This window comes from Ixodes scapularis, unplaced genomic scaffold (genome assembly GCF_016920785.2).
Source record: "Ixodes scapularis isolate PalLabHiFi unplaced genomic scaffold, ASM1692078v2 ptg001087l_1___fragment_2___debris__unscaffolded, whole genome shotgun sequence".
NCBI lineage: Eukaryota > Metazoa > Arthropoda > Arachnida > Ixodida > Ixodidae > Ixodes > Ixodes scapularis.
The window spans coordinates 17,425-32,345 of record NW_024610098.1 but is presented as its reverse complement, the minus strand read 5'-3'; the positions used below and the strand labels follow the sequence as shown (position 1 = coordinate 32,345).

The window sequence follows — 14,921 nt, the reverse complement described above, 5'->3', positions numbered from 1 at the left end:
GGAGTATATCTTCGGCAAATTAAGGATTGGGCATGTTACATCCTGTGACAGAGCAGTTGAAACGGTACCTTCAGCGTTAAGTTTGAGGGGCAGTGAATAAGTCAAATTTGGGGGTTTTACGTGCCAAACCAACGGCGGGCGGGCATCTGGCAAGCCCCAGCGGAGGACTCAGGATTAATTTCAACCATCTGGGGATCCTTTGACATGCAACCGAAAGCTCGGTTACACGGCGCCTTCTCCGCAATAAGCCTCCGGCAGATAGTGGGCACCTCGGCCGGAATTCTAACCCGCCGCATGGGGATCCGTAGGCCGGCGCTCTCGCCTCGGAGCCATCGACCCAAGCAGCACAATTCCCTGGTTCAAGCTTGAGCCTGCTTGGGCAGCCGGGGAAAGTTTCCCCGGCCCAAGCACCATTTTGCTCCAAGGGGCAAGCTATCCATAGCCTGGCTAGCCACCCTGGCAGTTCAGTGGGGGTTCCTTGTCTAGCCAAGCTTGGCTCTATGGCGTCTCTACAGCCAGGCTCATGCTGGCAGTTCAGTGGTCAGTCAAGCTTGGCAAAACTGTGTAAATACGGACTGGGCCAGAGTGGCAGTTCAGCGGTCGGCCAAGCTTAGCCAAACGGAGTAAATACAACCTGGGCCACGATGGCATTTCAGCAGTCAGCCAAGCTTGGCAATACGGTGAAGATGTAGCTCGGGCCAGGGTGGCAGTTCAATCGTCAGCCAATCTCAGCTGTACAGTAAAGCTCGGTCGATTTATCTGCACCGGTGCATAAAAGTGCAGGGTGGTGCTTTCAGTGGTATCTCAATACATACATCAGAAGCACTGCCCTACACTTTTCTGCACCAGTGCAAAAGGTGCAGGTAAATTGAAAGAGCTTAGTATAAACACGGTCCATTGCCAAGGACCCATTTCAGTTAGCTGTGAGCAAACCTTGCAAGCATCCTGGGAGGCCCGATTTGTACCCTTTGATAAGCTTATATTACGAGTCTTTGCATCAAGAAATATGATAGTGGACAAAACCCATTTGCAATTACCTAGTACAATTCGATTTTTCGCAATGTCCTCATGAGTTGCTAAGTAGCAACAGAACAAAACAATTTAAAGTCTGCCATTTCAATTTTGCTACAAATTTATGGATGGAATGCACGAGAAAGAAGACTCAGAACAATGTTTCTTCTTTTATTTCTTTATTTTCAATTTTCGTTTTTGTCATGCTTGACATCACGTCTGCGAGCTGTTCAGGATGTCAGCGTGGACGTCAAAGTCGCCCTCTGGCAGGCTGCTGGGCAGGACAGTGACGAATTGGGCTGAGAGGATGGCCGCGTCTTGAATCTTCTTGGCCATCCTCTCAGCCCTGCCTCCCTCGCGATCCGGGGCCCCAGACAAGTAGTCCCCAATGGCACGCTCCACGTCGGTCACGTTGCCTCCCACTCGGCTCCGGATTATAGCTGGAGAAAAAGAAAACAAAAAAACAGCAGAAGCGAATGTTATGCACGCCACAAAGCAAGTCACAAAATGCATTAGGGGCCTATAGAAACAGGGGGAAACTCTCGTGCAGTAATTTATTCCAAGTCGAGTTTAGGGCTGCCGAAGAAAGAATTACCATATTTATTCTAAACAGGTTAACCATTTGCTGGAAACTGTTCTTTACCAGTAGGAGTTGATCTGTGATCATAACCAAACAAGATCGACCTATAGACCAATCCGCTGTTTCAAACAAGCCTGCATTTGGCCACATTAAATGTAGGCACTGTGCATGCACGGAAATGAGCTTCCTGTGAGGTGAGGCGTTTGTGCACGCACCATTTTGACAACAGCGTCACTGCGGTGGCGTGGCATCAAAGCCATGTGTTCGTCTACAAAGGCCTGTTCACACATACATCACAGCGCCAACTCAGTGAAAAGCACCGACTTTGCACATGACCAGTGGTTTCACAAGAGGGAAGGGTGGGGGAGGGGGGGGGAGTGCACGAGACTAGTGGCTTGCAGGCTTTTGCATTCACAACTCGCAAGTGGGAAAGGTGGGGGGGGGGCACCACCTTAGGTGCAGCGCTCGGGGGGGGGGGGGGGGGGGGGTGTCATGGCGGGCCACGCAACCCTATAGTGACATCACTGCATATGACCCCACATTTTCCTGCTCACACACACAATTCAGAGCCAGCTTTAGGCATTGACAGCAGTGCTGAATGTTATTTAAACACCAATATTAATCTGCTAACTAACCTAAGAATAAGCTAATGTATGCCCCGTTTGAGAGAACCCAGACGCTGCTCTCACCAGCCACTGCAAAGCAATGAAGTTTCATGCACGCGCACCATGGGCAGTGCATGATTATGAACTCTGAGCTCCATGTGAAATTAAATTTGTGCGACCAGGGGACCTAAGCCGCTGTGAACGACAGAAGAGAGCATGCGTGCTCGACAAAGAGATGAAGAGGCAAAATGAAAAAGAGTTGTAACAGTTGAAAAGGCAAACATAAGAAACAGAATTAAAACAGGTAACCCCATGAGAGTTCGACAGGACTGCAGTTCCCGACTGTAACAGCCGAAATAATTTTTAACTGGGAATGTATGAATGAGGCTCTACCGTATATACAAACAATACTTAAAATTGAAAGAATAAAATGTGAAGGACAAGCACAGGACAACCACATTCTTTCGTAATTGTCCTGTGTTTGTCCTTTGCATTTTATTCTTTCAATCTTAAGTATTAATTTTCAACTCAGTGCAATTCGTTTAGAGTCCCTGAAAGATTAAGTTTTTCATAATCCAGATTCCATAGCAATACCACTAATATGGTGCATTACTTGAAACATCAGCTCACCACCTAAGAAACCTCGACTAAGAAGCAAGAAGGGAAAAGCCTCGACTTGATTAGAAAATCAGGGGAAATGACTAACCATGATGATGAAGAAAGTGCTTGCTTTATAAACACTTATTCAGGAATTATATGAAAATACTCTTGCCACTTTACGCGCACGTTTACAAACCACAAATTTTGCTTAAAACTGATCCAGTAATTCTTCAGATTCTTGGCAGCTGACGAATTAAAAGAAAAAAGTTCCCATCATTTTTAATTAGCAATGAAGGTGTGGAATGAAAACACCTTACGAACGGCCACGGCACAGAGCTGCGTGCCCCTGAACGGCCGCTTGTTGCCCCTGCGGCCGCAGATGCTGAAGTGCATCTGCACCTGCTTCCGCGGGAGCCGCTCCAGGGTGCGCCGCACAGCCTCCGCGATTGTAGTGCCACCCAGGCCGGGGAGCTGCTCTTTCTACACGAATAAAAGAAAAAAATATTGCACTTTAAGAATCACAGTTTATTTAATATGAGTAAGATGAAAACTGACTATGGCATGGCATCCATCTCACCTAAGTGAAAAGGTAATGTGAAATTGCATTAACTCTGTTGACAGTATTTACTACACTATTATATAAAAGAGAGTACGGAAGATCTAATGAAAACAAACCCTGAAGAAGGGGAGCAAGGGAAAAAAGGACAAACACATATCTCGAAACACACCTAGCTGCATTTGGAGATTTGTGTTTGTCTTTTGTCGCCATACCTTTTCTCCAGAGTTACTACTGTTATTGTCCTGCTAGCTTCCACCTCTGCAATTATTGCATTATCATCATACTGAAGATCGATCCAGACTTTTACTGAAAGTAATTAATAGATCAGGTAATTGGCCCCTGCTGTTCTTGATGTCCTTGTTGCCTTCTTCCCTTCATTTTATACTTTCCAGCGAGCACTGATTGCCCTTAATCATTCTATATGCCCCTGTTCTTAACTCAAAAGTATGTAGAGGTGTGAAAACAATAAGGCCATATCTTCAATCGTAAAGCTGCCTTGATAAGTGGCTGTCTGTGACTAAATAGAGATAATGGTTAAGCTAACATTTTGGTAAAATTTAGATACGAAGCAGTTGAACATATGCCGTCGCTCCATTTCTCAAACCGGTTGAGTCACAAGGCGCTAACATATAGTGAAAAAAAGTTTGATATTCACCAGGAGAGCCTGATCAGCAGGGTTGATGAGGCGCCTCTCTGCCGCCTCAAAATCTTCCATTGTCGCCAGCGGTAAAATAAAAACCGCTGGCGGCACTGGGGCATCAGGCGGGCAGTTCGCACGCTCAAGTTGAGCGATGCGCACTGCCAGCTGTTTGCCTGGTTTGCCAGGACCTGCGCCGTGTCCTGGCGGAGAAGGTGCACCTCGTGCCGCGCATCCAAGAGGACCTTCAGAAGCTCCGACTGCAAGGCTAAAATAGAGGCAAAGAAAATTCTTGTGGTCAGAGATCTACGAGGGAAACGTGCTGAAAACAACACTTCACCTAAGACTAAAAAGAAAAAACAATGATAAAAAAAATTATAGCTCAAAAAAATATTTCCAAGCCTTATGCAATTGATGGCAGCAAATGTAGGCCGTCCTGCCAGTGGACCTTCCGTCGCACATATTGTTTACGTCCAAGCAATAAATTATACTTTGTTCCACGTTTCGAGAGACCAGAAACCTACAAATCATAGACGTGATCGTAGCTTCAAATTTAGCTACTTTAGAAATTCCAGCTCCAAATATGTGCCCGTTATCACTTCAAGGTCCACAGTAAAAAAAGTCCGGCTCCTAGCAGATCATTACTAAGTTCCCCCTTTATGTAGAGAATTAAGATACATGCAAACACATTTTACATCAAATATATATTATCTTATGGAGCCGTACACATTTCAAATGCCAAAAGCATTGCTGCCTCCTCTGACAACGAAATCGTTTGAGAACTACTACTTGCAGCGTATGAGTAATGTGCAAAAGTTCATTTTTTTCTGAGGTGAAAATGAGTATAGCTATATTTGAAAATGATATCCCCAAATTTAGCTACTCCCCCCCCCACCTCCCAACCACTCCCCTTGGCCAGTGACCATGGAAAGCAGGGTTTGGGGGGAGGTGAGGTTTGAGGGCAGCACTGTTGAAGGCCTAGGGTGCCAAAATGCTAAGTTCACCTCTCGTCACAAGACCTTCGGAAGGGGCACAGCGTGACTGAAGGTGCGCAGCCTCGTGATACGTTGTGGCACTGGACTGGTGATTATGGTTTATAGCATCTATTACTGTATTGTGTAAGGTGAAATAGAGCATAGGAAACAGCCTCATCACTGCACAAGATTTCAACACAGTAGCTAAGCTTCTTAAAACAAGCTAAACATTAGTCACTTTTCTTAATCAGGCACTAGTTTTTTTAGATATTTGAATAATAAAAATAAAACAGCTGTCACTGATAATAAAAATAAAACAGCTAGCTTGAACATGCAAACCAACCCAAGCTATGGGCACCAGTTTGCCCCACCTAGCCCAGAGTGGCGGAGGGGTTAAGGTCGCACGTCTTTCTCCGCCGCCACTACTGCCGACTAAATGGTGCCACCTGCTGCCCAATGTGTGTGCTTACTTGCACAGTCACCGACATTTTTTACTGATGTAAGCGATTGCTGGCATCATCTGTACAAAGTCTGCTTTGGGGTCCCTCAAGGCACTGATACCGACAGACGTTGGGGTTCCTTAAGATACTGATATCAATGCCACTGATAAAGAGGTCGCAACCGTCGGACATATGGAAAACTATTTTATCTCAGAGTTGATGAAATGACATGTCGCAACTAGGATGCTTTCATGTACACTTTGCTCAGGTTGGCAATACTTACACTTTCATAACGATTTTGTTTATTTTTTGCTTAGGAGCATGAGAGGTCTTCAATTTGTGATTCTGGAGTATGATCATTTGTATGCAGAGTATTGCCATAACTGCAGGCTTATGGCAAGGCCACGTCGAGGCATGTCCAACACTCCTGTTTTGGTGTAAGCACCGAGTGCCTGACTTGGGCCTAAAAACGTTTATTTAACAAGACCCCCGCCGCTGCCACCTGTCGGTGCCACAGTGCAACTGCCATCATGACAAGCATCAATGTTCAAAAAGCAGAACTGGTCTCATGCAAAGCTAGAAGTATGAACAGATAGGTTTCAAAGGTGCCCCTGCTGCACGAGGATTCATACAGCCAAGGCACATTTTCTAAAGCAAGAAGGCTTGCCATTCACGTTAAGGTTTCAAAGGTGCTTCTGCTGCACAAGGATTCATGCAGCCAAGGCCTATTTCTAAAGCAAGGGGACTTGCAATTCATGTTAAAGTGAGATTATGTAGATATCAGCAATGACCGGTTCATGTAAAGATGTCAAACATGTTGTTCTTAACAGGTAATTAAACATCTCATTCTTGAATTGTAATACAGAGCATTACGAGTGATAGGCAGGTTTTGTTTTGGTGGTCGAACTATATCGAGAGTATGGGCATTTAATGCCATACTAGGGGCATTGGAAAAATGAAATGTACAGATGTGATTGTGCCAGTCTTCTAAACTTGGTCAGGTCAATATTAAGCAGTGATCGTAATGAAACATCTGGTATGCTTACGGGACATGGTAGCCTCAACCACCTCAGCTGCCTCCAAATTCCGCCTTCTGGGGGCTTGCCGCAGTGCCAGGGCTGTGGTAAAGTATGTTTTAGTCTCAGATTAAGGTCTGTCAACTCGTCACACAAGTCATTCACACTTTTCAGCAACTACATATCAGCCATTTTGGCACAGCCAGTGTCCCTCTCTGCCCAACATCTCAAGGGCAGTCAATGTCAAGAAATCTGACAGATACGCTTCAAATGCACATCTTTTTGGGAGGCAAAGTATGTTTGTCAGCTCCACTTCCAAAATGAGCATAAGGTGTCCAAAGCTTAAGCTTGGTGACTTCTTTTATAAACGGTTTTCGAGGCAAGCAAAAAAATTTATGAATGACCAGAGGCAGCAGATTGGAGGCGACAGCAAATTTTCTGCAGTCTGCCAAAAAATGTGCATGTGAAACGTGTAATCACAAATGCCGGTATCGACAGCCTTTTTTAAAGGGATGCTGAAATGAAAATGAAAATATACTTCTCACGTTAAGAAAGAAGTTAAATGTAATCACTGAAGTCAGCTAATGACAATCACACATTAGTATTTTTAGCAGATGGTTATATTTTTCGTTCCAAACAGCCAATTCCAGCAAGCACTCCAAACAGCCAATTCCATCGAGAGCAGCCGTCGGAGAGCACTATGCTTCTTGAGAAATCCAGCACCTACCGCGCGCTCGTGATGTAAAGTTTAACTTCGCGGGCAAGGCTACAAGGAGGCTGGTGTGGTTGTGAACTGTGCCACTTGGTAGTGTCAACATGTTACAATCTGGCGGTTCAAGAGGCCCGCTTCCCGCAGAAGTTGAATAGGCACAGGAGAGAAGGGAAGTTCGGTTCCGCCAAGGGAGAGAAGGGAAGTTCAGTTCCGCCAAGTTTAACAGTCTATGCACGCTCAGAGCTTAGCACAATACCTCTAGGGAGTGGCATTGCTTTTATGTGAAATTTTACTTAACATTCGGAAGCATACACCAGGTGTAATCTGGTAATAATTTTTTTTTCGTTTTAAAAAGGGTTTTGGTGCCAATTGAAACCAAAAATTGGCATCTTTGTGGTGTGGCCAAAATGTGCTTGGTATTTAAACCATAAAATAGACTCTAGGCATTTTGCTGCAGTACTAATAACACTGGCTGTATCAGACGGTGGACAAGGAGAAACATCTCAGCTGTCTCATTTATGCTCATCAAATCATTAATTCCAACAAGTACAATTGTTACAAGAACCTTACATGCAAAATGAAAAAGGTATAGCAGCTCAAGAGTGAAGCCACTGATCTCTGACAATTTGCTGGATCGCGCATCCCCGCTTGGTTGCTGTAGCACAAATGCGGCCACCGCACAGTCACCTTGCCACAAAAAATCTACCTTTTAGAGCGCAGCTAGGGTGGGCGGCAGCGTGCTGAAGACACGTTTTCTGCTTACTTATTGTCATTCGTCGTAGAAGTTGTTTAAAACCTGGCGTAAATGGTGACCTTCGTTGGCCTTCGAGAACATGAGCAAATTTGTACAAAAGCCCAGCACCACAGGAGAAAAGCACAACTCCTTGAAAGCAAGTCTAGCCGGTCTAGCGGCATGATCGAAATTTCCTTGGTATGCCAAACTGCTGCATCTCTGTGCCTTCACACACGTGGATAGCGATCAAGAATCGACGCCGTGTTGATGTGTTTTGCATGTGCAACATCCGTGAAAATCTACGTGCCTCTGGAGCAGCATATTACTTTACTGTGGTGACTGTAGTGTCGAGACCGGTTATAACAAAATAGCGGCTACATCAAAGCGATCTCAATTTCCCATTCCCTTTCACACTTCGTTGACCAAAGTCAGTTATAACGAAATAGCGGATATAGCGAAGTGATTTTCGATTCCCGTTGACTTCGTTATAACCGGTCTCGACGGCATTTGTAAATTGCGGCGTTCGTGGTCCAGATAAGTCTGATGAAGTGGCGACGGACGAGGGGGGGCGCCGGCGGTGGTTGAAGGGAGGCTTTCTTGTGGGCACTTACCGAGGTGGTGGAATTCATGAATAATCGCATTAGGTTACGATAGAGCAGTTTGCAGTAAGTATATATGCAATTATTTTATTAAACAAAATAAAGTGTGCTATTTGAGGCATTCAGCAGTTCCATTGAACGCAACACTTCATGCTTGTTATATAATGAAGCACATAAAAAAAATTTTCCGGGTGAGACTCTTTACTGACCCAAGAAAATTACAGTATGAATGTTACTGGATCTTATGATTAGGCCTGCGCTGTGCTCTATAAACCGCCTTGCCTGGCGGTGAAGTCTGATCTTTTTAGCTTGACCGGTATCCAAGGATGCGAAGGCACAGAGATGCAGCACTTCGGCGTGCCAATGAAGCTTTGATCACGTTGCGACACTGACAAGACTTGCACTTGACGAGTTGTGCCTTTTTCCTGCAGTGCTGTGCTTTCGTAAAACTTTCCACGCGTTCTTAAAGGTAATTGTCACCGGTTACACCAGGTTTTAAAAAAAATTCTCCGGCAAATGATAACGAACGAGCAGAAACATATCTTCAGCACGCTACCACCCAGCCTCGCTGCGCTCCAAAAGGTTGATTACCTGTGGCACGACGGCCAACCGGTGGCCGCATTCGAATAGCGGGGAAGCGCAATCCAGAAATTATCGTAGAGATCAGTGAGCGAAGCAGATTAATGCTAGCCACAGTTTGTTGAACATTTAAAAAATAGCTGATAACCTTGTATGTGATATCTCTAGAAACACAAACAAGCGGGTTAAATATACAACTTTCCTATGTCAGTCTAGATTATCTGTGAATCATTGGAAAGAGCCGACTGTGAAACTTACGAGATGTAGGAGCCCGACTTTCCTTGAACCACCCCTTACTGGATGGAGGGTCTGGGGCCCTGGATGGAGGGTCTGGGGCCCAGCGCTTGGGAGGGGCTGGAGAAAAGTATCACAATTTACTTTCCACATGGGCAATTATGGCTAGGCCAGAGTGCCCCTTTTCTTTCTAAAATCTTAGACAACTTTTATCTACTCGTTTAGAATGCAACGCAATGCAAAAGGCATGAACCCCCCTTCCCTTTTTTTCTTGCTGCCATACTGCCAAAATGGAACATCAGAAAGGTTTAGGCGTGATTTTAAAACAAACTCTCTTTAATTTCATAAATTATTGTTTCTTTATATTCACATAAAAGAAGAATTTTGTATCCACGAGCATCTTTCAAATAACAGAATCTTAAAATCCCAATTCAAATTAGCTGTTTTCTAAAGTCAAATGGAGGAATCACTTTTTACAGTTCTAGATAGGTTTGAACCTTCATGAATAACGTGTAGATTCTCACGTGTAAAACATGTGGAAATAAAGCAAGAACACTTACCCCTTGCACAGGCACCTCCCAGGCCAGTAGCTGCAAAATCAATGTCAAGTGTAAATACATTGTCAGTGTCTCTCGCAAGGTAAAAAAATATGAAATATATTTTTCTTTACTGTAGGCTAACTCACGTGGAATGGGCACTGAGAGACGCACAGGAGCGTCGGCCGTGTAGTCTTTCCCTGTGGCTAGAACAGACATATTATCAGAATAAAATTAGGTTAAACAAAGAGCCATTTCTTCTGCTGAAAATGTTAAATTGCTATGATCAACATACCTCCATCATCGGGCTCCCCGACATCCGTGCTTTCCAAGCACGAGTTCTCGAGCCCCTCGGTGGCCTTCCTTTTGGCCTTCTTGTATGTTTCTTTAAGAGAAAGCAAATTGATACAGAACCACTAATTATTTAGCTCGTGCAAAACCTGGTTTACAATACTGCAATGCCAACCCATAACAGAGCAAAAAATCACTAAAACCAATTTACAATTTTCTAGATATGGTTCCTTTCACAGCTTACAATACCAAAAGGATATATTATTGTAGTGTTCTGCCGGGAAACCGGCATTTGGGGGCAATGCCTGATAGCAGCACTCTTTCAAGATCAGCATTTGTAAAGGCTTCAAATACTTTTTTTTAATGTACAGCACAGTGTGGTGTCTGCTGCTAGCATGAGAAGCGCACTGTTGCTTGCATCATTCTGAAATTTAATCCAAAGGCCCCATATGCAGTCATGGTCAGAAGAAATGCACAACACCTGCAGCTGCACAATCTGTTGTCGCGATTCCACAAACATCTATGCAGAGCAAAATTAACTATGGCTCAAAAAGCAGCAATGCCGAGAGAATAAACACCCATGACTGAAGCACTTAGTAGTGTCTTTGGGTTTATGTGTTGAGAAAATGACTGAGAGAATAAGACGAGAGCTCACAGGGACGTCGGAACACTGAACTCTGGTTGGAATGATTAGTGGTAGAAATAAAGCTAGCTGTTTTTATCTCCACTGCACTCATCAAACGTGTTTGAATTTGAAAGCCCAATGCCGGACGCTGGCATTCCCATTCTGATGTGTTCGACGAGTGCAGTTGAGACAAAGATAGCTAGCTTTAGACCTACGCATCAATCATTCCAACCAGAGTTCAGCATTTTGACATCCCCATCCAACCTCGTCTTCTCCTCTCACTCAGGTTTTCGCCGCATAAGGTGACACTTTCATTTGTAGGGCGAGTGCAACTTTGAAATGGCATGCACTAGGAGCAGCCGAAGCAACTTTAGCTGCTGCTTGCGAGCTTCAAATCTGTCCATTGTATGTAAAGCCCCATTCACGCACTTGCATTTGACTACGAATGACTGAGACACGACCAGTTTTTTAGCCTCTTGCGACTGCCTACGACCGGCTGCCATTGCTGGACTGCCGGTCATAGGCCTTCGCAAGAAGCTTAAAAAATCAGTCTTGTCTCAGTCGGTCCTAGTCAAATGCATCTGTGCGTTAACGGGTTTTCAGAAGACCTATAAGCGGGAACATGTAAATGTGTGTCACTCAATACAGACATGGCAACCTAGCAAGTGCTACGCTCCCTTTCGTGCGTGTGCAGTGCAAGACTACGGCTTTTTGAAGAACAGAGATACTTCAGGCCCACGCTCGTTTCCTACACTGGCTGCTGACAGTGCTATGGCAACTGTGAGGGAAAACGTGCACGTAAAAGCGCTGCTCTATCGCCACATGATACATATTTTTGACTATGAAATTTCAATTGCAATCATACTTCCAGAGAGCTCGCATTTCATTACCAGTCAAGTTTCTGATGCTGCTGTCAGGTTCGATGGGCTAGCTCAGCACCATCTAAAATAATCAAAGCACCTGCACTAGCATTTCAAAGTCATCACAGTGAGATCGAGCACTGAAACAGATCAAGTGCTGCATCTTTCATGTCATTATGATAATGCTCCGAGCTACTCTTTCCTTTCTGTTATCACAAGTCATATGATTTGTTTCATGTGTCTATATTTATGGTTGCACCAATAAATGGGGGATTCTTGGTCACTCCCGAATGGCTCTCTGGTTGTCTGACCTGTCTGAGACGTCATCTTTGATCGTGTCTGCGGGTTTGTCGGGCTGTGAAGGCTCTGGTGCTGGACGAGGATTCCAGTCTACGTCCGGCAGTAAGACCAGGGACGTAGTCTTCCGCAGGAATCGTCGTCAGCCGATCCTACTGCCGGATGTGGCTGGTGCTCACACACCAGCCACGTCAGGCCATTCGGCCACTTCCAGCCACGTCGGGAATAATAAGCACAAGTAGGTGTTCCCTTCTGGCTTTAACTCAAAGCAGTCATATGATCAATACAAGCTTGCCGTCGTCCGTCAACAAACCATTGGAATGCTACGTTTTTGGTGTCGATGTGTGTCCCCGTGCTCTTTTCTATGTTGCAATTTTTGCTTCTATGTCCTCCTGGCAAAGTCAGACTACTTTAGCAGCCTAAGCAAAATTAACTAGGCTTGTTTCACTGCATGTGGCGATTCATTCCGCGCAGATGCGGCAGAATGGACGCTAAAGCCTGATTCGCAGGATGCGATTCTGCTTGCTATTTTCAGTCATTACGTCGCTCCAGCTGCAAAAGCATGAACTGTAGCGGAGATGGTTGACATTGATACGAAAAATTGCAAGCAGAATCAGTCCAAGTGAATGAGACATAACAAGTCGGTGATGGCAACTAGTAACAATTATCAACATCTTGTATCTACTGTTTACACTGAGCCTGCTTACCTTGACCAACCTTATAAATTAAAGGTCTTTTGAAGGCCTGCGCTTACTCCATATAGCAATTACCAGGTCAATGTTTTCGCTACGGGCCGCTGTCGTTTGAACGAGCAGGAACGTTTGGAAGAGCAGACAACGGTTTGAACGATCAGGCAGCCGTCCGAACTTGAAGACACACTAAACATAGTCCGCGGGTGGTCCAAACAACTTGGCCGTTTTTTCACATTCATGTTGGAACAAAACAAATGAATTCGATGGCCATAAGTATCCGCGAATTCAACTCAAAGTGCTTTCTGTACAAGCAATCGTGGTCCAACGCCATCTGGTTTTCCTTTTCACTAGCCCTGTCCATGTTTTTGGATGAACCAAGCGGGCAGAAAACTCATGAATACTGATCTTCAAACCTTTGGAAACTGTTTTGGTACAGCCTCGGTTGCTGCATTTTGACGAGAAGGCAAGTTTTTGCCTTGTTTCTTCTAAAACAACACAGGCATGCACGCCCCGCATGGCGACTTTCACCCACAGCCCCAGACCGGAAGCGTGCCTGACGCACCACCACCGCACCATGACATAACAGAGCTGAATTTGTGTATATATATAGACAAAGTTTTCGGGATCGAATTGGGTAAATACTAGATAAACCTTTGTCTTATTAATGTGGCCAGCTTACATTATGGACAATCTTAGGAAGGAACGGAGGTGTCCATATTAACGAGGCATCCCTGTATATGCAAACTACACTCTCAGTCCCAATCTAAACATTGTTTACCTTTAGATATACTACATGATCATATCAATGACTAATGCCCCTAGGTATGTGCAAAGATTTCACAACTTGAAGCCTCGAGGAAATCATACAAACACCACTTACTGCAATAGGAGAACACCCGCACAGGGTGGAGGGGCCACTCCTCTTCATTCCCAGGTGGGGCCTGAGATTGGGCCAGTTTTACGACTGATGCCGGTGGCACGTTTCCTGGCCAGGAACACTTCGTCTTGTCACCATTGAGCCAGGCCGTCGGAACAGCGGCCACGCTGTCATCGCCGAGAAACTCAACCGCACAAAAAGGGCGGTTTTCCTTTCTGTAATGAATATAACAATATAGGCTCGCGCTGCAGAATCCAGGGATCCTGGGTTCGAGCCCCACCCCTGCCCATTTCGATTTGGATGAGCATCGTACCAGCGTGCGGTCATGTATCACTACTGCGTGGTGCACGTTAAAGACCCCACGCTAGTGGTGTACAGCACTGGCTAAATTGCTCATCTACAGCAAGTGACTTGCCGCAACTTTAAATTGCTGACCAACTACAGGCTGTATTCACCAATGTTTGTTTGCAAACAAGCTCGCTGCCGCCCACTATCGGCGGACCCCTGCGCGCTTCCGGTTTTCCTCTTCTTTTCCTCTTGCCACACATCCTTTTTGTTATTTGTACTACGTTCTACAAAGCGCAGGTTCTTACAAACCTATTACAGGTACCTCTCCGAAGAAAAATCTTATTTTCCGATCGCTGTGTGTTACTGAAGAAATAAATACACTACCGAAAGTCTACTGGGGCACCAAATACTGTGGCGCCCTCGTGGAACTAACTCCCACCGAATGCGGTGAATAAATATCCCCGTAACCCAATTTGCTTTTTTTTAATGATAACTGAAGACTTGGTTCTGGTTTGAAATGGATCGCTTTTGGAAATGAACTGTTTCAGAAAGATGAGTTTGTATTTTCAACGCAATTTAAAGATATAAAAACATGTTTTTAGCATGTAACTGTGCGTCTAAATAGTGCAAGGAAAATAAAAATTCCTGATGATGATAGCAAGGCGTAGCAATTCGGCTGCTGCGTGCGAATGCGGGAGGTCCGTGCTGCTGGTGCTGCGACGTAAGGTTGCTGGGCGAAATTGCACGCGCACTGGGCGAAATTGTACGCGCACTTGATGTCATTGAGTGCGCGTGCAATTGTATTACATCTTTATACAACCGCGTTCGCAACCGCTTTGCGAACGCGGATCCGCTCTCAGTGTGAATGAGCGGTGAAGCGGGCCTTAAGGCCGGTTCAGACACTTGCTTTTGAGTGCGTTTGACTGCGTTGCGTCGAGAACGGAAAGCGAGTCACCGGCACATCTGTGCTTCGTATGAAGCGTGGATTACAATTCAAGGAATCATCTTAGCACGCGATATAAGCAGCAGGGATGTCCTGGTTTCTCGCTGCCGCAACGCAGTCAAACGCAGTCAAACGCAACTGTCTGAACCAAGCTTTAAGCCCGGTTCAGACAGTTGCGTTTGACAGCGTTTGACTGCGTTGCGGCAGCGAAAAACCAGGACATCCCTGCTGCT

The 14,921-nt window shown here is 45.2% G+C and overlaps 1 pseudogene; it reads right to left on the bottom strand.

Annotated features, from left to right (window-relative positions):
- Positions 1–1,203: 1,203 nt before the first annotated feature.
- On the bottom strand, positions 1,204–13,725 carry LOC8039992 (annotated as a pseudogene).
- Between the last annotated feature and the right edge of the window lie 1,196 nt (positions 13,726–14,921).